The following is a 23,642-nucleotide window of genomic DNA, read 5'->3' as shown; positions in this document are numbered from 1 at the left end:
TTCAATATTTACACCCAATTCAAGCATGCCCTATATATATCCATTTAAAATTATCAAATTTAATACTCCCTCCGATCTTATGAATTAGTCCCATTTTCTTATTTGGCAAAACCTTTGAATTAGTCCCATTTCTATTTTTGGCAATCCTTTTTTACTTAAATACCCTTAGTTCACACAAGTAATTACGAATATACCCCCATATACCTTACTTACCCAACTATCCTTCACTACTTATCCTTCACTACTTACCCTTTACTATTTACCCTTTTTAATGGACCCCACACAATCCTTAATATCCGTGCCCAAGCTATATGGGACTATATCAAAAGATCGGAGGGAGTATAATATAAAAGATTATAGAGTATATAATGCACTGTAGGGTTTTACTTATCAATTTAAACTTTAGCTAATTTCTTGAGAGACTGTCTCTTTAAGAGACAAGACGTATCTAAAGTCCAATCCATTAAAGATTAATGTATACTTACATCATCTTTAATGCTTACGTACCGTATCCTTAATGTCTACTTTCAATATCATAAATGTCTACTTATATCATTCTTAATGTCTATTTATAATTTTTTAAAAAATATATAATGGCCGATCCAATTAAAGATGGTCTCTCAAAGACATCATCTCTGACAAGAATTTAAGTTTAAACTTTTTTTAACATTGTAATATGGTACCAAAACCTATCTGATAAATAATTTACAAGTTTAAATCTCGCACATATAAACATTGAATGTTATGTCATGAAAAGTATATTAAAGACATTGAGCGTAATATTCATACATTGCAATAACAATCACAACATTTTATTTCAACAACAACATTATATTACTGTAACACTCATACATTGCAAAAATTAATTAAATACTCGAATGAAATATTACTACCTAAATGGCATCGTCAAGCTACAATTTTCACTGAAATTCAAGTGACGTTCTAGAAGTTGAGGGTCAAAGAAGGTTGTCAACTGTCAACCACTATATTTACTAGTCCCCAACTCAAAACCAACGTCAATGATCATGCATCATTACATACATATCGTTTTGTCAAGCTACAATTTAAAAGATTGTGTATCTTGCCCGTTTAAACACAAAAACAAAATTTAAAATTTTATTCGATAATAAAAATCGTAATTTTAATTTATTATATTTTATGATAAAATATCAGCAATATGGCCGTCAATTAGCAAGGACGAAGCAGACTAGCGTGTAACGATTTAAATTTTTTAGGGTCTAAAAAATTTATTTTATTGTACAAATATTAATTTGAATTAAATTTAAATATAAATTACATTTTATTGCTTAGAAATTTAAATTAATACTGATTATCAACAATAGAAAACAAAATAAGTATTATAATGTTATTTATTATGTTTTAAGTTTACAAGGGTTTTTTTAAACTTTCGTTTTGCAGCGAGGTTCTATAAATAATAGACACATCATTTTTATAATTAATATAGAAAAAAAAATTAAAAAATACTCCATTCATTTCTTAGAATTCACCTCATTTAACTGAAAAATCTCAAACATTAAATTATCAAAAAGTGCAAATTCATATTTCATAGACGGAATAGTATAATGCTTGGCTATGGATTTACAATAGTCAAAAAAGAAAGCGACTAAACAAAGAATTTAAGATAACGCACTTTGAGCATTCCTATCCTATTAAATATGGAAGCTCCAATATGAGCGGCCACCCCTTGGTGAGTTAAGGATTTCACTTTAAGCATACATTTCTCATTTGATAAATGTGTCCATACATGAAAACATTTTTATGTAACGGTTTCATATAATTATAAGTTAATTAGCAAGATTGCATGCTAGTGAAATGTTATGATAAAATCATCATTGAATGATGTAATAATATAGTAAATTATTTATTAAGCTACTAAAATGAAAGTTCTAACCTTTATGGTGCTGAATAATTTTTAAATTTTCTTTTACCTTTTTATTTTGAATATATATTTTTTTGTGAAGACGAAAAATTTAAAAATTTTCTTTCCTATTAATTAGATCTCTATTTGGTGAGACATTAGACAATTATATGAAATAACGATTAGGTACACATTACATTCTCAATGATAATTGATTAGACTAATCATGGGAAATTAATTAAAATTGAGTTCTCATATTGAGATGAATATAAATGAAATTATTGTTGGAGTGGGTGGGGAACTTAGTTGATGATGTTAGCTTGTTTAGCTAACAGAGAAGTTGAAAGGGACTAGCAATGATAGAGAGATGGAATTGGCATCTATTTTATATCATTAGGTAATGTGGCTAGGTTTGTGAAGACAACTTGGTCTGATATTTGTGGGGTTTTTGGAGGGGGACATTTGACCAATTATACATCACAACTCAAGGGTACTCACTAGTGAGTAGTGTGAACACTAGTGAGTTTACATAAATATTAACAAAAAAATTAATTGTGAATTACAGCTTTTAAGTTTTGGGCTTTTGCAAATTATAACTTCGATGTTTTTTTTAGCGAATTACAGCCTCGAAAGTATCAAAGTGACCATTATTCAAGCTAAGTAACCGTTGACCAACCCATATGACTTTTGGTCAACGTAAATAACCGTTGATCATTACTAATAACCTTTGACTTTTGTTGATCAACCTTAATCCCTTTGACTTTCCTAATTACCAATTGTACCCTTGTGTTTTAGTAACGTCGTTTTTACCCATCATAACGATATTTTTTCAAAAAACGGACGTCGCAATTACCCTTACGGAATAACTCTTTCGAAAATCCGATTGAAACAAGTACTTATTCGCCTATTTTTCGGCAAAATATAAATAAAGTATTGTGGAATATACTCCCTCCAATTCTCTTAAGTTGTCTCATTTAGTTTTTTGACACTATTCATCGATCACTTTTAATTTATACTCCATTTTATTCTTAATCTAAACGTCAAAATATAGTCAAGTGAGATCTTGTTAGATTCGTCTCAATGTAAATTTTATTAATATCAAATTTTTGTAATTTTTAATTAAGCACAATTATAAATATTTAGAATTAAATTAGTGCTTTAGATAGTATGCCAAAATTAAATGAAACAACTTAAAAGAATTTGAGGAAATATGATACGTGCATTAACAAAATTTCTCTAGTTCCATTGAAAATGTGAAAAATCTACAAAAAAGTTTATGCCAGATGAGGATCCCTCCCAATATCTACGTGTAAATTACTAAATTTTCCTTTTGCCATCAAAGTTGTGATATGTTTTCACCACCCTACACGTCCAAACAACATGTTAATTTCATCCAAAAACTAGCTAGTTAATTGTTATTAATCAAGTAGCTTAGGGTTGGTTATCTTTTTTTTTTTTTTTTTTTAAATCTTTTTTTTAGTTTTTTAAACACATTCCCAAAAGTGTAAAAAAACTAACTATTAAATTGAACTTTCTTTTCAACCAAAGTCAAGTCCAAATAGTTCATAACCAACACAGAGAATTTTTATTGTTTAATTACTTCCACCATTTTAAAATACTTGAAATATTTGTTTTTCACACAGTTTATTAATACACTAATTTAATCTTTAATATTTCTAATTATGTATGATAAAAGATTATAAAAATTTGATATTAATAATCTTTGTAATAAGACGAATCAAATAAGATCTTGCTTGACTATGTTTTAATTTATAGATTAAAAATTAATCACAAATTAAAAGTGGTAAATAAATAGTATCATATATCCTAATGTAGCAACTAATATGAAACAGAGAAAATGCATCTTAAGTGTACATTGAAAAAATAAGAAAGAGTTGATAAATATATAATGAATTCAACTCTAAATTTCATTATAAAATCCATTGATAAGGGTGCCAAAAATATTTATTTTTAAAATCGGTTCAAAATGGACAATATCATATTAAATCGGCTTATTCACGATGGGTGGGTCCAAAGTTTTTCCAAGTACCCTACTTAATCCATCCATTTGTGAACCATAATAATGCTGATTGTCTTGTTAATTCTTGAAGGAAAAAGTTGCTTCAGCATTACGATAAACAAACTATACAAGTAGTTTCTAGTGTTTTCATTCCATTGGTAGTAAAAGGTAAAAATAATAATAAAAAGTTAGTGTAATTTTAGTAGGAATATCTCTTGATAAATTTAATGGTCGTGCTTAGCTCAACAATCTCATTTTCTTTACAAAATTCATTTCAGTGCATTACTATTAGAACATGTAATATTATTTGGTAATGAAAAATTACGAACAAAAATTTTTTGTGATTAAAATTTTATTACCATGAGAATAATATGATATATATTATGAAAATTTACACTATAAATTATTCTTATTACCCCATTAGTATCATTAACTAAACGGGCCATTAATGTCGCTATCTTTTTTATTTTGCATTATTTTAAATAACGAGATGATTGATTTTTCATTGGAAAATTGTAAAATAATTGGTGATTTCCACCTAGAAAATTGGTCATTGGTGTTGCTTTCCAGCCTTATTCGCAATTAATAATTTGGGCATCAACTGTTATATTCAACTCACACATCAATCTTTCAAAGTCTAGCTTTGTACAAAAAGTAGAAGTACAACTGTTAATATAAAGTCTCATCTACGAATTTACTATACATATTACATGCATCATTATTTCCTTTAGGATCTTCGTATCTTCCTAAGCTTTCGCTTATGCCAAGGACGACACTTCCTTACGTTTTGGAAATTTGCATCGTCTACCATTCTAGACTCTACTTCCCTTTCTAATAATACAATTTCTAGCTGTTGTTTACGAGTGGTGCTATTTTTCATATGATTTAATACAACCAACGATCTATCACTTGTTTTTATAATTGATATGTACACCGAACATGATGTAACTTGTATGTATGTATATGACGTTATATTGTGTCTTGAACAATTGTGGTTCAGTTTATGCGTTGACAAGGCTTAATAGTCAAGTATGTGTCACCGATTGGAATGGCCAAATAGAGTGTTAAGTATTTAGAGGTTGAAGCTCCTAGGCTAGCCGGCCACCAACCACTCTTCATGGACTATTTGGTGGTAATTCTATTACGTGTATTGTTGGGGCTTATGTTATACTCCCTCCATTTCAATAACTTTATTTCATTTAATTTAGGTACTTTTGCGAAAATATATATTGAAGTCTTTATATCTTTAACGGTACATAAACTAAAAATTATAAAAAGTTAATATTAATAATCCTAGCGTTGAGACGAATCAAATAAAATCTCACTTGATAATATTTTTTTAATCATAGATTAAGAAAAAGATGCAAATTAAAAGTGAACTGTGAATAATGTTAAAAAGTCAAATGGAACAAAGACACTAAAATGGAAGTAGTATAATTAAATTACCCATCATATTGTTTAGTTATTTTTCTAAATATTTCATGATTTAACTTAATAAGCTCTAGCCTAAACGCACTTAGACTCTAGAGAGATTTTCTTCTCTTGTACATCCTCTATTGTAGACTTGTTCATCTTGTAAATTCTTAAATAACACCATTGGTTTCATTATCAATCAAAAATACAATCTAAGCCTAGAAGGAACGCTACGTAGTCCGACATATTAGGTGAACCTCGATAACTATATATTGATAGTTTGCATTGACTTGCACACGTTCATTCACTGAAATCCCTAATCATGGGTAATTAACATTAATCTTGAAGAATTCAAGATTGTATCAACTAAATCCTTAAATTTTGAATTTCATTTACAAAGGTATACAAAAGACTCTATATTTAGTAATATTTATGTTTGATAAAGTCCAATATAATCCCAAATGATCATTTAATTAGGTTTTGAAGAGCTCTCAAACGTAGCTTACTAGAGGGCCTCATAAGGTGGGGTGTAATCAATCAATCAAAACTTTAAGTAATGAAATTGCATCCTTCATAATCCCCCAAAACTACCAACCAAATTAGGTTGTCTAGAACCTCATAATGTTTCACTCTAAATTGTCCCAAACAATGTCATTTCATGCTCTAATAATACAATTATATTACATTGTGTTTATCTTATTCTCTTTACAGAAAGGATACCACATGGGAGTCATGACTTCACTTCTTATCATCACAAACAATTTTTGAATATTTACTGTCAAAATCATCAAAAATTTATAACCCTTTTCCATCCAAATGTTAGCTATTTCATGCAATAAGGATTCACTTGAAACAATAATTTTGTTGTATCTGGAGAAATGATAAAAACACTCACATCACATGTGTTGGGGTTTTCATTTTGATTTGGGGAATTGTTATTTTGGGTGTATATGATATGGGTATGGCTTCTATGAAATTATACAAACACTACAATAAATTTAACTTTTTGCGATATTGGATTTAGTGATGTTTAAAAAATGCCACTGATTTATATTTTTAGTGTAATAATTATTGGTTTTTATTTTAAGCTCCATTATAAAGTGATTTAGTGACACTTTATTTGGTCTTTAGTGACATATGTAATTGTTACTATAGTCTATAGTGGCATTTGTGATAAATATCACTAGATCCTATGTCGCAAAAAGCTTTAGTGTGATTTTTTATTATGCTACTAAAGGGTCTAATAAATGTCACCAAATCTTGTATATATACTAGTAGAAATGTGAAAGAGTGACATTTAAATTAAATGTCGCTAAATATATCCCCTAAAAGCAAATTATGTTGTAGTGAAAACATATTAAAACAATATTTCATTATCTTCGGAGAGCAACATTACCATTATTAATAATAAAACTAATAAGAAGGTTATTTTTAATTGGCCCTTAATAGCTAACGTCATGTGCAACTTCACATAATTAGGAGATAATTTAATAAATCATTTTACTTTAGTTCATTATAATTTGAAATCAAAGAACTAAAAATCTATGACCCCATAAAAATAAGAGATGTATTTATGATCACCATTGTTCATGACTTTTTAGGGCACATTCAGTCTAAATTTCTAATTATGCATAAAGATTAGCCTTTAAAATAAATAATAAAAATTAAAAAATAAAAAAATAAAAAATAAAAAAACATTCATGTTACTTTGATCACGTACAAGGATATATAGTAAATCATGGATTGGATCAAATCATATACGAAGAGATTTTAAACCAAAATTAAAATTTACTATTACTAGTTTTTTAATAATATTTGACTATTTATCCTATTTTTTCACTTATCAACAACCAACAATTAATAAAAAAAACATCTCCATAACAATTAGAATTAACTAAAAAATTAACAACTAACATAAAAAATTAATACTATAATTGAATATATATATATATATATATATATATATATATATATATATATATATATATATATATATATATATATATATATATATATATATATATATATATAACAGCTAAATCCGTAACAACCATCAACAAATCAGTACTACCTCTTAACTAAAAACCTAATTGCTAATTTGCTATGAGACAAAATGTCAACCAAATGACCCAACAAACTGATAAAATAATTAAATACAATACCCCGCTCCACGCGTTATTAATTACAAAAGTGGCATTTTCACATCAAAGAATTTCTTTTGCACCATGCATGAACTTAGCTAGGGCAAAGACACATACAACTTGCACGAAGTTTACTCTAAATCATATACTCTCTTCGTCCCTTTGAAATTGTTGCATAATATAAAAGTTTTATGTTTACAATTAGAAGTGTTTATCGGAACAGAGCCTCGCAAGTGCCTGTGATCCGGTTCGTTTTCACTGGCTTGACCCTTTTTTTAAGGGACGCACCTTAAAATGACCGTTTTTTTAATGTATAATTAATGGGCTGGTGTGGGTTTTTAAAGAGTCAAAGCTATTATTTTAAAAAGGGCTTTTAAAAGTTGTACATACATTAAGGGGCCGTTTGGTTCGTGCAAGGGAATCGGAATGGAAAGAGGAAAGGGAATGAAGGAGAAAGGAATGGATTCCCCTAATTTAGCCTAGTCGTTTGGCTGTGTTCAGGAAACGGAATGAAATGCTCATTAATTCCCTTTATGACTGTTGGGTTCAAGTTAAGGAATCAAATTATGAGTTTTTAAATTCTTTTATATTTTTTCCAAAAATAACTAGTTATTATATGATAAACTTGAAAAACTTATTTTTAAAAAAAATATCATTAATATGTATTATCTTTTTTTGTAATATGAAGAAAAAAAAAACATAACTCTAAATAATATCTTTCTAGCTCCATTGATTACAAATAATAATAATAATAACAACAACAACAACAACAATAAAAACAACAACAACAACAACAATAATAATAATAATAATAATAATAGCAATAATAATATAAATAAAATTAATAACAATTTAAAAAAAATTACCAGTCGCACAAAAAGTGATTTTTTTTTAATTTCGAATTATGAAATTTTTTGTTTAATTAATTAATTTTTTAAGTTATTGTTATTTAAATAAATGTTGTAATAAATTATTTTATTTTAATATAATATTATATTATGATAATGTTATTATAATAATTAGTTTTGAATTTAAATAATTTATTTGAATGTTTAATTATTTTTTAATATAATAATAATATATTAATTAAAATTTAGTTGTTAATTAATTTTTAATTTTTTATTAATAATTTTTTTTATTAATTTGGTTGATAATAGTGTTATTAAGTCCAATGACAAATTCGTAATTTTTTAAAGTCCAGGGGCAAATTCGTAATTTAATTAAGAAGTGGCGATAAAATGAAAAGAGTAGCGAATTATAACAATACCCATAAATCAAAGTTCAAATTTTAAGTGATGGGTAATGAAGTGGGGAATGGAATGGAAAAGTCTAGGGGAGGATGGGGAATGAGGGGATAATAATTTTGGGTAAACCCAAAACTAAAGAAGGGGAAAGAGAATGATAGAAAGTGGCAAACAAACAACAACAAAGGGAATTAGGTCTGTCCATTCCCTTTCCCCTTTGATTATTACACCCAACCAAACGGCCCCTAATTAGTTTCGATTATGATTTACTTTGGTTTAGAATACTTATATTATTAAACCCTAAAATTCAAAAAAAATAAAAATAAAAATAAAGCCGTAAAATATATTGTCTATCTTATTAATTCTCCACTCCATCCCATGTAATTTACACATCTTTCATAAAGGTGTAAAAATTAATTTGTTATTAAAGTTAAATTGATGAGATTAAAAGAAAATTTGAGGACCATTACTAAAATAAAAATGAAATAATACAATGAAAAATAGAAATTTCAACACATGTTATTAATTAAATTTGACAATGTTGTAATATATGAATCACAATAGTTGCTATAGATAAGCACTACGTTTGTTTTAGTCCTAGATTTTCTTGTAAGCATCCAAAACTTCAAGATAAAATAAAAATTTGAGACAAATAAATGGGTTAGGCCGAGGTCGGATTAAATAGATGATTTTCGATCGATCCATCCTGACTCGTTAATTACTTTTTATTACCATTATCAGACTTGATCCGACCCTATCCGTAATGAAATTGACTCGACCCATCTCACCCTATCTTACTCCGCCTCATTAAACACCTCTAACTACGATACATCAAATTTAAAGATTTAGAGAAGTATATTGTACTAATAACTTTACTTAGTGATTTAGCAATTTAAATTGAGTTGATTTGATTTTACGGTGTTAAGAGTACATTTGCTTTTAAAATAAAATTCAGCTTGTGTTCCGTGTTGAAATTTTAGATTACCTCAAGCATCAAAGGGTATTCATCATGATTTGATTTTAAATTGCATTCTTTATTGTATCATTATTATCATCATACTTAGTAAATCCCGCTCATAAAAAACTATGGTTAAGGTCTAAAAAAGGAAAAAAAACAGCTCATACCCATAAAAAAAATGCGGTCTGAGGAAAGTGCGTTCTTTATTGTAATACTTGTTATTATATACCTCTGCGACCTCGTTTTTTTCAACGGATAATTAGATTACAACTTTTTTTAAAATAATTAGATTACAGCTTGGTATATTCATTAATAATATTTACATTATTCAAATGGCACAACTTTGAAAAATACAAAAAAGTTATAATTGCATCAAACCAAGCAATTAGTCCAATCTCGTGTGCGATACTAAATGGTCGGGTGCAATTTGAATACCAAATGTGCGTTATTAAATCCCCCTAAATATCCGAGTCTATGGTTGGTAGACGAGTAAATGTATATGGGTTTTGCATTGCATCTTTCAAAGTTAAAGTTGGTATCAAGAGCTTTAATGTTTTTTATTAATATTGTCTATAAGTATGTTAATAAATTTGTCCTGATATCAAAGTTGACGGTTTTCAGTCAACTGGAAAAAAAAATCTTGGTCTTTCATAAAAAAATAACGTGCGGGTTTGAAAAAAATGACGTATTCGTTCAATTAAAAAATGGTTCACATGCATCTAACGTGGAGTGTTGAATGAATAACCTTACATGTAATCGTACATCAAAGAATTAAAGAGTTTAAGTAACATATAAATTTGATGGGGTACTCAACATATTATCAATTGGTTTTAGGATGGTACCTCATCGGTTTTATGTGCAGCCAACTCTCCGCTTATGCGGGTATTGTTGTGTACAACCCATTAACAAATTTATCAGTATAAATATGAATTTGGTGGGCAGTGTGTTGATATGGTTATGAAAAGTCTCACCTGCCATATATAATGGGTAGATGGTGAATATAATGCTATATCCACTATGAGTGATAGATAGGCAGTGATAATGAAAATTTTAGATGAATATAAATGCAGAAAAGACACTGCACTTGTCTATCCATTTTGCAATCTTTTTACTTCAATACTCCATTTTTAAAAAATAAATTATTTTATTTGAAGTTAGACAATGGAAAAATTTTGCCAGTGGACCCAGAGATGAAGAAAAAAAGAGGCTTTAGCCTTCATGGGTTGACAGATATTATGTTAAAACATGTTATATTTAGATGGAATCAAGTAACTGAAAGTGCTTATCCAGTTAGGCTGCTTTGTCAGTAGGGCCATGCTGGCATCTCCCAAGAAAAATAAATCTAATTATACTCTATTTAATGGGCCTCTTTTCTGGGCTAACATTATTGCATATGGGTTAGGTAACAGTCATACTAATCCTTCTTTTGCATTCCTGTTTCATTAATAGTTTTCATTTTCCTACTCCCAACTTTTCATTTTATCTAATTTTATATTTTTCGAAATTAAAGGTGATTTTATATATATGTATGAGTTTTAAATTTTGGATAAAATATAAAATAACAAATCTTTTAAGAGACGGTCTCTGAGAGACGTCTCTCGGATACAGCACAAAATAAAGTTTAATTAAATAAAAAAATGATAATGGGCCGACACAGTTAAAAATGGTCTTTCAAAGAGACCATCACTCAAACATAAAATTATTAGATGCAGAAATTATTATGCATTTTACATCATTTTTTGAGCTACTATATGGCATTAGGATAACATATTATCGAATAAATTACTTATATATATATTTATTTTATAGTTAATTTTGCTATAAATTTTTAGACATCTAATTATTTCACTTTGGATATTCAAAAGTTCATGATCGAGCTTGATCGAAATGTGGATATATTTAGAGCTACTATATGGCATTTCAACAATTTATTTTTAATCGAAATCTATTTTTTTTTTCAAAATACTCAAGGTGAAAACTGAAATAGTATATCGAATCTATATAAATATATGAATTTGAATGACATATTTAGCCTAATGAAGAGGTGGAATAAAATTTAAAAAATTCTTTAAAGGCCTTGTAAATTTTCAAAAATTATGATGTTTTTCAAAATAATTTTGTATCTTTAAATACTTAACATATACTATTAATATTAAGGTCTCTAATTTTCGAAATTTTATCCAATTAAACATATTAAACATGCTTAGAGTCTCGCTCATCTATCACAATCTTAAACTAGTGGCTCATACTATTCAAGAAATCCTAGTGATTATGGCTTGTTGGTTGTGTAGGAGATTCAATATCTCTAATGCAACTGAAAAGTGCAATGATTGATGAAGTATGCATCTATAGTATGCACTAGAGTATACTCTGTAAATTCCTAAAAAAGAAAAGAAAAATAAAGGTGCACAAATGAATGGCTAAAAAGCCTAGAATTCTAGTGGATTCATGTTTGTTCTTCTTTATGTATGGTGAGGTCTAAAGATAACCCAATTACATTGATATGAAATGAACGTAGGTTAGACTCCCGTTACGGATTCAGAACTCAAACTCTGTAAGAGTATAATCGATAAAAAATAGGATTTAGAACTTAAAATCTATAAGAGTATAATCGATAAAAAAATTATTTGATATATATATATATATATATATATATATATATATATATATATATATATATATATATATATATATATATATATATATATATATATAATATTTTCAATCAAACCTACAAAATGACATTTTATAATTTATTTTGATGACTTTTTATATTTGAAAACGACAAGTAATAAGTTTATTAGCAATACCACAACCACAAAATACACCGTTTTTCTCAATAAAAGTTACCAACACGTGGTTTTGTTTCTAATTTGTGATTCATTATTTGTGTTTATATATTTGTTTTTTTTAAGGTATTATCAATACCCTTATTTGCGGGCACGAGAGCCAGCTAAATCTGCCTATGATTAAGCTTATGGGTATCTAAGTTTGAAAGTTTCTGGATCATAGTGCGAATTAGAATCCTATATTAGTTTTCTAGACTTACACTTTAGACTCTAGATTTAAATTTGAAATTTAGTTAAAATTGTATGACATTGTTTTCATGCCAACTAATCAAAAAATTAGATTAATTAAAATTGAATTCTAATTCAAAAATTCATTTGTCGTTTCTTAGATAATTTTTTCAGTATCGTAATTAAATCAATTGAAATCAAACGCTATTTAACAAAACTTATTTATCATGTCTTCCGCGACGACGTTAAAATAAAAGTAAGCATTGTTTATTTTATCATTTAATATTTGTTTACGACGTGTAAGGACGTTGAACAAAAGTATTTACATTAAATATTTGTCTTTCATTTGATATTAATCAACTACAATAAATCAATTTATTTATAAGATAGGTTGAGGCCTCGGGGAATAATATGTGAAAATTAAATTCATGATTTTATATAGAAGTAAAAGTACTTTTTCTCCAAATGAAAAATTATCCACAGCTTGTAACTTTAAATCATAGAAATAATCCTTTTCATGCATAATTTTATTAGGAGTACCTAACTTTGTATAATTATTAGAAATAATATTGATAAGTGTAATTATTTGCACTTATTCTCATGATTTATCTTTTATTCATTATGTTTATTTATGTTGTGTTTGAGTGATTTTGATTGTTTTCAACATGATTCATATAGTTTTAATGATGATGTAGTTTGGTAGGTGATTTTGGCTCGGTTGAATATGTTTGACAAAGAAGAACAAAGAAATTGTTCATAATTCAAAATTTTTGAGATGAAATTTAATATATATTCACTATCTTGAGCGTAACTTTTGATAGGAAGATTGTATTGATGCAAAACTAGCAGCGTGGGAAGTAGACTTCAAAAACTTTTCAATGATATTTTATATGTTCAATTCCGATACCGTCAAGGAATCAACTCAACAAAAAAAACTTAAGCTGACATTTGATGCCCCATGATATGTTATATACTCTAACACGCCCCCTCATATAATAGCCCATTGGACTAGAAGTGTGGATGCAACACGCACTACAAGAAAAAGCATTTTGGACGACACCCTAGTATGTTGCCCAAAGTAAAGGCGACAATTCTAAAAAGTGGCACGGCAAGTGTCGTTCTATCAACGCCACCCATGTTTGGGCGACACACACCCATCTATGTAGCCCATATTTCAAGTTTGGGCGATACTTTTATCCACGCAGCCCATAGTTAGTCTTTTTTGGGTGACATATATTTATGTAGCCCATATCATAACTTTGGGCGACACTTTTGTTACACAACCCATAGTTATTTTTTTGGGCGACATATTGAGTTTGTGGCCCATATTTTTATTGTTTTGGATGATACAATTATATGTGTAGCCCACAGTTAAGTGCAGCACATAATATGACCTACATTTGTGTGATTTTAGTACTTATTGTTATGAAGCCCATAATTTTTGATTGCACAATAATAATATTAATAATAATAATAATATATTGCCAATTATACAAAAGAGCAAGTAATTTACTTGTACATGTGTATACATATAATTTGAGTTCTTTTCGTAAAAGTTCGAGTTACAAAAATATTACAAAAAATATTATGGTTATGTGTATACATTTAATTTGAGTTCTTTTCAGCATTACACCATTAACCTGAAAATATTCACAAATATAATTAGCATATCGATAAAATCTGGTCTTATAATTAAATTATACAATTAAAATAGCCATATACCTTGAAACTTAACTTCAGTGGGTAAAAAATTAATCCAAAAGCACCTTCACAAAGTCAATGAATAAATTATACACACAATAAACTATACACACAAATTAGTTCTCCAAAAGAAATAAAAATCAATGATATATTCATACCAAATAAACTCTAGCCTCTTATAAGTCTTACAACCAGGGAATAACTCCGCTTCCAAATCTTGAATCAATTGATGAAATTCTTTAGGCATTTTGTAACAACCCAAAAACTACCGGCTGATGAAACAAGATTAATTTAAACTAATGCGGAAGCTTAATACTTATATCAGGCTATTACGTTAATAATAAATCAATTACTCAACTGATTATATTATCCACTACACATCTATTAAAGAATTTTAAATATCAGAGTTTACAACCTTTGAAAGATGTACACATTATAAGAATCATTTGAAACGATTTAAAATATATAAATTTCTATAGAAAATACGACAGAGTTTCATTTGTAAATCGGATAAATCAAAATTTTTCTTGACTTAAAAAGTCACCCTGCAAGTTCAAAACCAACATTTTAAAATGTCAACTAGCCATGAGTACAAATGCCAAATATTTCAAAATTTCATCACCTCGTAAGGTGGAATCTTTTCTCTAATAATCCAAATAAGTACTAAAATAATTTTAAATAAAGATTTGATTTACTTACATTCTTTTATATGATTTGTTGAGACTGTTTTGTTGATTACTGATCTTTATACTTTCAGCTACCATTGACTTCAATGATTTCAAAATCCGTCCCTCACCACGACAAGTTCAAATAACAATACCACACAGTCAGCTTATGCTAAGTACACATATATGATATAACATAGCTTAATTTCCTTCACAACACAATTAAAATACTAATTATACATAAAACTATAGCGAAAAGAAAACATAATAACTATATTTACACAAAATGAGTAGATGTTGCTCTCTGCCTTGATTCCAACCTTCATTTACCTGCAGCCAAATAGGTTGAACTACATTCCATATTATAAGCCAACTACACATGCAAGTAGGATACGTTGATTACATCCTATAAAACATTTTCTTTTGCAAACACGCTACTTTATCAATACTTTACAAAAATCATTTTCTTTTTTTTGTTTTGTATTCGTAAATAAAAAAACTTTTCATTTTCTTTGCTAAAATATTTCCTTTCAAAATCTTCAAATCATCAATCTATGAAATGGATATATCTTTCTTTTCTATTTTCTTTACTAAGACTTTTCCTTTTAGAGTCTTTAATTCATAAATCTATGAAATGGAACGAACTTTCTTTTCCCCTCCGAATAACTATTAGACAAAGATCCCTAGTGTGCACACCCCACAAACGACTAAACCGTAGCAAAAGGTCCAAGTCCGAGGTACTGATCAACGTACCCCCAAACTATGATGTAGTGTCGAGATAATCCCGACGATGTTCCAATTCCTTGAGACACCAAAAAGGTAATCTCAACCGTTTCAAAACATTAAACCATCTACAACTTTTCTGTAACTATTCTATGATTTTAAGGTTCGAAAAACAACTTTCTATTTTGGAAGAACATCTCTCTGTATTCAAACCAATCTCAGCCAAAGGGAAAATACATACCTTTACATTCTTTTCTCGTAACTATTAGATATTTGAGTAAAAAATCTAACCATTTCAATTATAGCAACCCAACAATAGATTTGGCTTAACTAGCTAATAAGATTTGCTTAACTTTGATTTTATAAACAACAACTTTTTATTTAAACTATGATTCAACTAATTCTTATATCTTATTTACTTTCACCAATACCTTTGATCATTAAAGTAACTAATATCAACACTACTAAAACACTCCTTTAATTTAATACAATCAATATTAAGATTTAGAATCAAATATGAAAACGATGATGTATTAGAGTTCGAACAATGTGTTTCAAACTCTTATATTGCCAAGATCGAATGTATGAGGTTTAGTGACAAATAAATTACGCTATCAATGATATCGATGTTTGTAGGAGAAAGTAAAGCAATAAAACGACACAAAGATTTAACGAGGTTTACCCAACTTAGGCTACGCCCTCCGATGTGTAGTATCTCTTATATTATCAAAGGAGTTCAAAGAACTCTCAAATATGAAGAATTACAATAGAGAAGAGATATAGGCTAGTGTTTGGCTTGGGGTATATTTTTGTGGATATTTACAATGTGAATGAAAGCTCTCTATTTATAGGAGAGATCATACTAAGTAACATTAAGTATATTAAAGCTATGAATAAATGATAATGAAACATCCCCAAGAACTTGAGTCAAAAACAGCATCCTAGGAGCATCAGAGACATCGCTCGTTCAAAGCAGAGGCTCGCTCGGTCGAGCGGACTACAGGAAGTTTCTGGTTGCATTCTGTCTGCTTGCTCGACCCATTCTGAAGCTCGCTCGGTCAAGCGAGCTGGTCGAGCGGCACTTCAGAAGGCTTCTGACAGTATTGCTCGACTTGCATAGTAGAGCATCTTAAACCTTTGAACTTCTTCATTAGATCCCATAACTCCCATGAATAACTCATACTTCATTACCTCATTAATCCATACTTTAATCATCATCATAAACCACAATCATCAAGACTTATCTTAATACACCCATTCATGACATACTTATGGGATTCCATCCCAAGAGTCACCACATGAATGCACACACTAAATGTGCACTCAAGTCACACTATTCATAACAAAATACTTGAATACCCAAAATTTGAAATTACTAGCAAAAACCTAAAATAGGCACAATTTTCTCCTCACAGATGAATTTGTGATATAATGACACATCATTAGATTCCACCAAGTTACAATCAATTTCTACTTATTCATTTCATATACAATTTACCCATATTAATCTCACATTCCTAACTCACTTTTTTTCTTAGAATATATTCAAACACCAAATTATTCTGAAATTCATGTTTGTACCCTCGATTCACTATCAACATATCAACTACAACTCAACAAAACCAATCTCATTATAATATACAAAACTCACTATCTATACCTCATGTTCAAACTACCAATACTTAATCAATTACCAAATATCATTTCAAATTCTACTCATATTCATATTCATAATTCAAATGACAAACTACTTCGATATTATTTCTTGAATATACTCAAATACTACATTCATCTTTAATTCATCTTCAATAACAAAGTGCATTCTACATTTCAATCTATACAGAACCAAAGCAAACACTTAACAACTCAATTTGCATATGGAATTAATTTAACATTGATTAATGTACTTCAAGATTCTACCAACTATTAACATGAATAAGTAAACTCAATTTTATTCCCCATTTCTTAAAATAATTCTCAACTAAAATTCAAATTGAAATAAGACTAACTAACTAATATCTCAAATTTCAATCCCAATTAACATTTCACAATTTAACGTCATCAACACCAAACTTTCCACAATTACTCCTTTTACAAATTCATCGGTTAATAATAAATCTCCTTTACACATAATTTATATTAAGCTCAATATAATTTATTTAGTGGGGGTGTACCTCAAGTATTTGGAAGGAAGTTTCCATGGAATTGAATGAAGAAATCTTCTTTTTGTATTGTCCGTGGATAATAGACTTTCAAGAGATAACAAGAAAGCCATTAGGGATGAAAACTAAGACCCAATTCTGTCCATCACCATCGAAATCTATAGTCAGTGACCGTCGTGTGTGGCGGTGCTAGAGCCGGAGATGGAGGGGTTGGTGGACGCTGGCCGGTGAGGTGACGAAGCTGGATTTCATCTTTGTGGGTTGTGACTTGTGAGATTTCATCTTTTATGAGGGATATGGGGTTTCTTTTTGGAATGTGATAAAAGAAGGGAGATGTTAGAATACCTTGATTTAAATCAACTTGAAGGCATGTAGAGAAGAAGACATTAACAAAAGCTTAGAACAAAAAACCACTCTTATTCATTGTCACAGAAATCTGGAAAACAGAGTTTATATATATATGGAGAGGGAATGGATACAAGGCTTTTAGAAATTAATGATGACTCAGCAAACCTAACCCGAAATCCCCGTTATGACTTGGAGTGTCCAACACCCCGCAAGGTAGGCAGGGTTGAAACATGTCTATCTTGTTAAGAAGAGTATTAAATTGAGCAGAGGGAAGGGCTTTGGTGAGAACATCTGCTAACTGAGTGCGAGTAGGCAAATAGGTTAGTTGTAAGAGACCTTCTAGGACCTTTTCCCTTGTGAAGTGGCAATTGAGTTCTATGTGCTTGGTCCTTTCATGGAAAACTGGATTTTTGGCTATGAATAAAGCACTTTGATTATCACAATGTAAGGTGATAGGTTTTAGTTTGTCAACACCCAACTCTTCAAGCAATCGAACAATCCATGTTACTTCAGCTGCAGCACTGCTCATAGCTCTGTATTCTGCTTCGGCTGAAGACCTTGAAACGGTACCCTGCTTCTTACTTTTCCAACTAATTGGGGGAGTTGCCTAGTAAAAGAATATACCCAGTAATAGATCGTCTTGTATCAATACAAGCTCCCCAGTCACTGTCACTAAAAGCTTGAAGAAGAAGTTTATCACTTGCTTTTAAAAGAATACCCTGGCTGCTGGTATTGTTGACATATTGCAGTACATGGTGAAGAGCAATATAATGTGAGAGTTTTGGAGCTTGTAAGAATTGGCTTAGTGTTTGTACTGAATAAGCCAAATCTGGCCTGGTATTTGTTAAGAAGTTGAGTTTGCCAACTAGACTTCTATAGAGAGTTGGGTTATCAAAATCAGGACCTGTTGTAGCACTTAACTTTAGATGCAATGGAAGAGGAGTGACTACTGTTTTTGTAGTGGTGATATTTGCCTCTGTGAGAATCTCTTTTGTAAATTTTTGCTGTGTTAAAGAGATGCCTTTAGGTGTGTAACCAACTTCAAACCCAAGAAAATAATGAAGTAAACCCAGATCCTTGATGCCAAATACCTTATGTAAATGATGCTTGAGATTGTTGATACCAAGCTGATCAGTGCCAGTAAGTACTATATCATCTACATAAACTGCTGCAATGATGACCCCAGATGCTTGCTTTCTAATGAACAAGGAGTAATCATTCCTTGATTGAAAGAAACCTTGTCGTGCAAGTTCATGAGTAAGCTTGGCAAACCATTGTCTGCTGGCTTGTTTTAGACCATAAAGGGACTTCCTGAGTTTACAGACTTGGTCTGGTGAATGAGGGTGACCTGGGGGCAGTTTCATGTATACTTCTTCGTGCAAATCCCCATGTAGAAAGGCATTATTCACATCAAGTTGATATAAACTCCAACCCTTGCTTGCAGCAATAGCCAAGATACACCTAACTGTTGACATTTTCACAACGGGAGAAAAGGTTTCTGAATAATCTATGCCATATTTATGTGTGTAACCTATAGCTACCAAGCGAGCTTTGACTCTCTCCAAAGTACCATCAGCATGGAGTTTTGTTTTATATACCTATTTACATGCAATTGGTTTCTTTCCAGTGGGTAATGAAACAACATCCCAGGTATGATTATTTGCTAATGCTTGTAATTCCTTTGTCATGGCTGCCACCCACCTTGGATCTTGTGCAGCTTCTTTATAGCAGGAAGGTTCTTTTGGGATATCCGAGTGAGCAAGAAGAACTGAGTGAGAGGTGTAAAGGGCTAAATTACACCAATGGGTATTGGTGTTAGCTGAGTGTCCAGGAAGGGAATAAACAAAATCATTGAAGTGTTAAGGAATTTTAGTTGGTCTGTGAGATCTTCTGAGGGCAGGAATATCAGGTGCAGAAGAAGTTGTATGGGAAATGTCTGAAAGATCAAGAATGTTGGAAGCAGAAGATATATTGGAAGTAGAAGAAGAGTCTAAGGAGACAGAAGGAGAGGGAGTAGAAATGTTGTTTGTTGGCTGAGTAGTATGTGTTGGATGGATGGTGAAAATATCAGGTATGTCATAGTCAAAGAAACTAGAATTAGTAGTAGTAGAAGGGAGGAAAATTTGAAAATTAGATGTAGAGGGAGTTGAAGGAGATTGAGAGAAATGAAATGGGAAATGTTTTTCATGAAAAATGACATCCCTTGTAATATGAACTTTGAATGTGTTGAGATTTAAGACTTTATAAGCTTTTTGATTTGGTGGATACCCAATAAAGACACATGGAGCAGCCCTAGGATCAAATTTTGACCTGTTTTGTTTCAAAGTGGAGACATAACAAAGACATCCAAAAACTCTCAAATGATGCAAACTAGGTGATTTTCCATATAATTTTTCATAGGGACTAACATTGTTTATAGACTTTAATGGTGTTCTATTTATAAGATGAGTAGCAGTGAGAACATACTCATTCCAATAAGAAATAGGAAGTTTGGATTGAAAGAACAAAGCTCGTGCAGTTTCAAGGAGATGCCTGTGCTTTCTTTCAACAATGCCATTTTGTTGAGGAGTATCAGCACAGGTTTTTTGTAAGACAATACCTTGTGTGAAGTAGTATTGTAGAATTTCACCTTCCGTGAGTTCTTTAGCATTATCACATCTTACAGTTTTAACATGTAAATTAAATTGTGCAGAAGAATAGGCAAAAAAATTTTCAAAATTGAAACAGCATCAGATTTTAGTTTAAGAAATGAACCCAAGTATTCCTTGAGTAATCATCAACAATAGTAAGGAAAAGATTACATTTTGTATAGGTGGGAACTCTGTAAGGCCCCCAAATATCAACATGAATGAGCTCAAAAGGTTTAGTTGTTTTTATTGTACTAAGAGAAAAAGAAGATCTAGTTTGCCTTGCTACAGGGCAAACTTGACAAATGCAATCTATAGAGGAACAATTAACAATATTCTTTGTAGCTGTTTGTAGTTGTGGAAAAGGCAAGTGACCTAATCGGAGATGCCACAGCTTAGCAAGTTTTGCATGTTGGACATGAACAGCATGACAAGAGATATTAGGAACAGGAGTGTGTAGTTGAGTGATTGAAGACTGGAATTCATGTGTTGTGCAGTAGAGGCCTTGATGTAGATTACCAAGAACTTGAGGAAGGGTCAAGTGAGGGCCCTGGCTCATACAAGAGGAAGCAGAGAAGGTGATGTCACATTTTAGGTCCAGACACAATTTATGTATGGAAATAAGATTATAGTGAAAATCAGGAACATGAAAAACATTTTGCAAAGTGATATTCCCGGGTAAAATAACAGAACCCATATGTTTAATTTCAACTTGTCTACCATCAGGAACAGTAATACTATGAGCATGGGATTGTAATGGGGTATAAGTGGAAAACAGACTTAGGTCATGGCAAATGTGGTCTGTGGCACCACTATCCAGAATCTAAGTAGGATTTGTGCTACTCATCATACAGAACTTATAACTAGAGAAGAAAACCGGAGAAGTACCTGCTGGTATATTGGTTTTTCAGCATTATTGCCTTCAGAATTCTGATTCTTGGATAAAAGATTCGTTAGTTGATTGTATTGATCAAGAGTGATAGGTGGAGGAATATCAGAGGAGTCTGCTTGAGATCGTATATCAGATTCATCAATATTGTGACAAAGATTGGCTGATTTCTTATCCCTATTCCAAGTGTTGGGGTATCCATGTAGTTTATAACACCGTTCAATGCTATGGCCTGATATTTTGCAGTGATCACAGAACCATATAGAATTCCTCTTGGCCCCAATCATTTTATTAGCAGCAGCATTGGTGTTGTAGGTGTTTGTGGAGTAAGTGTTTCTGCCATATTTATTATGATCAGTAAATCTTCTTTTGTCAACTGCAAAAGCCATAGCTTCAAGTTGTGTGGCTGTTGCAGCCTTGGTTACAGCCTTTTGATTTTGTTCTTGTAAGCACATTCTATATACTTGATTGAGAGGAGGTAAGGGTTGTAACATTAGAACATTACTTCTTACTTGTTTGAAACCATCAGTTAACTTCATCAAGAACAGCATAACTCTCCTTTCCTGTTGGGATCTGAGGTTGTTCTTGGTAGAAGAGCAATTACAAGCATTACATGAACATACAGATAAAGGTTCATGCATATCAATTTCATCCCAAATGCTTTTGATTTTGGTGTAGAAATCAGCAACTGATTCATCAGATTCTTGTTTAACATCCAACAAACTTTGCCTTAAGGAATATAACTGTGAAGTTATAGCTTGGCCATATCTTTCTTCCAAATCATTCCATATCTCAGTTGCAGTTTTACAATAATATACACTCTTTGCAATAGTTTTTACCAAAGAACAATGTAACCAATTTTTGACCATGTCATTACATCTATGCCAAGCTGCATGAGTGATATGATTTAAAGGAGGTTCAGGAAGGGAGCCATCAATGAAACAAAGTTTGTTTTTGGGGGATAAGGAAAGCATAATTGATCTTTTCCAATCAATAAACCCGGAGCCATTGAATGGTTCAGGAACAAGTTTAATAATGGTAGTATCTGAGGGATGAATGTAGAAATGGCTACCATAGATGGTGCAAGGATCTTGATTATGTTGAGTATTTGGTGGATTTTGTGCTGGTTCAGACATTTTGACAAACACTTGGTGGACAAAGAAAGGAGAAGGTCAAGAACGAAGGAAAGGAAAGCAATTGAGTCAAGAAAAACAAAACGCAAGAAAACAGAAATGAATAAAGAACATAAGCAGAGGTGATTTCAACAGCAAAAGATGATGCAGAAACCAATTGCAAAAGAAACAATGAGGCAGAAGAATCAGTAGAGAAGGATCAAGAACGGAATAGAGAAAAAAATCAAAAAACCTGTAATGGCATCTGATACCATGTTAGAATACCTTGATTTAAATCAACTTGAAGGCATGTAGAGAAGAAGACATTAACAAAAGCTTAGAACAGAAAACCACTCTTATTCATTGTCATAGAAATCTGGAAAACAGAGTTTATATATATGGAGAGGGAATGGATACAAGGCTTTTAGAAATTAATGATGACTCAGCAAACCTAACCCCAAATCCTCGTTATGACTTGGAGTGTCCAACAGGAGAAGATAAAGCTGTAAAAATGCCCATGGCTTTCACGTGAAGATGGGTCTAATTAATTCTTCTTTTTTATACCTTCTTATCCTTATCCCATTTTCTTTTATATTATTAAAGCGATTCAAAAGTGACCCGACTCGAAAATCCGAACCGAAACCGAAAGTAAACCGACCCGAAAATGTGTTTCTATTTTTGGTTTATCCAACCGACAGTACCCGAACCGGTTGACAACCAAAAATGGGAAAGTTGAACCCGAG

At 30.7% G+C, this 23,642-nt stretch overlaps 1 long non-coding RNA gene across 3 annotated transcripts; it reads right to left on the bottom strand.

The window, feature by feature from the left end:
• Positions 1 to 14,131: 14,131 nt before the first annotated feature.
• Positions 14,132 to 18,352, bottom strand: LOC130820396 (uncharacterized). Of its 3 annotated transcripts, none has more exons than XR_009045189.1 (4): positions 15,073 to 18,352; positions 14,532 to 14,645; positions 14,395 to 14,438; positions 14,132 to 14,312 (listed from the first exon to the last, which is right to left on the bottom strand). It is a non-coding gene; the product is annotated as an uncharacterized LOC130820396 (long non-coding RNA). The 3 variants fall into 3 exon arrangements; XR_009045190.1 differs by having other exon boundaries at positions 14,532 to 14,589; XR_009045188.1 differs by lacking the exon at positions 14,532 to 14,645.
• Between the last annotated feature and the right edge of the window lie 5,290 nt (positions 18,353 to 23,642).

Source organism: Amaranthus tricolor, chromosome 8 (assembly GCF_026212465.1).
Source record: "Amaranthus tricolor cultivar Red isolate AtriRed21 chromosome 8, ASM2621246v1, whole genome shotgun sequence".
Taxonomy (NCBI): Eukaryota; Viridiplantae; Streptophyta; class Magnoliopsida; order Caryophyllales; family Amaranthaceae; genus Amaranthus; species Amaranthus tricolor.
This window is presented reverse-complemented; position numbering and strand designations above follow the sequence as displayed.